Source organism: Myotis davidii, unplaced genomic scaffold (genome assembly GCF_000327345.1).
Source record: "Myotis davidii unplaced genomic scaffold, ASM32734v1 scaffold3211, whole genome shotgun sequence".
NCBI lineage: Eukaryota > Metazoa > Chordata > Mammalia > Chiroptera > Vespertilionidae > Myotis > Myotis davidii.
The window spans coordinates 139,312-140,190 of record NW_006282526.1 but is presented as its reverse complement, the minus strand read 5'-3'; the positions used below and the strand labels follow the sequence as shown (position 1 = coordinate 140,190).

Here is an 879-nt window from a genome sequence, read left to right as displayed (position 1 = left end):
AGCCGAGTCTCCTGAAGGCCCCCCCGCCCCCCACCGCCCTGCGGGTGCCAGTGCGTCTCGGAGCCTGTGCTTGTCATTCTCCCGGGTCCAGCGTCCATATTTCCTTTGATTGTAAAATATATTTTTACTTTTCAGCCTAATTTAATAAATGATCTATATGAGAGTAGAGCATTAAAGTCCTGCAGGGAAGTTTACACACGTGTTCCTTAGTCTTTTTAACGCCTAACAGACTCGCTCCCGTGAACTAGTCCGGGACCATGCATGCGGTCGGTCGGTCGGTCGGCAGGTGGCTGGCTCACGTGACCCCAGACGTCACGCCGAGCTCTGCTTCGGTGGGAGCTGCCAGAGGCACGGCTGCTCGGTGCTGAGCAGGTCGGTGTGCGCGCACTCCTGGATCTGACCGTGGCCGCCTGCCTCGCTGGCAGGTCGTGTAATGGGGCCGGGCCCAGGGAGACCCTCCCGCCACCCTCCCTTTGCCTCCAGGTGGCTGGCCTGCCCACGTGGAGATCATCTCCTGTCCTTCCTGCGAGAGTCAGGCCCACAGCCAGGGCGCCCTCTGCATCCTGGGCGCACATGGCCGGTTGCCCCCCACCCCCACCCCCACGTGCAGTGCGCTCACAGCTCTGGGCAAGAGCAGGGGGAAGAAACAAGTGGACACGTGACTGGGGCCTGAAGGGGAAGTGGTGGCAGCAGCCCCAGCCTGTGTGGCAGCTGCTTCCTGCGTGTGCCGCCTCCTGTCAGCTGGTCCCGCTTGTCCCCCTCTGTGACCCCTGTCGTCAACCCCGTGCGTTGGGAATGATGTGAGGGTGTTTCTGAGCCCTTGGCCCACCCCTGGCTCCTGCCAGTGCCCCCAGAGGCCACCCAAGACTGACCCGGCCT

General features: G+C 62.6%; 1 protein-coding gene across 1 annotated transcript in view; it reads right to left on the bottom strand.

Moving 5' to 3' along the window:
- The window catches only part of LOC102766465 (mucin-5B), a 37,624-nt gene that overhangs the window by 618 nt on the left and 36,127 nt on the right, over nucleotides 1-879 (bottom strand). The window lies entirely within an intron of this gene.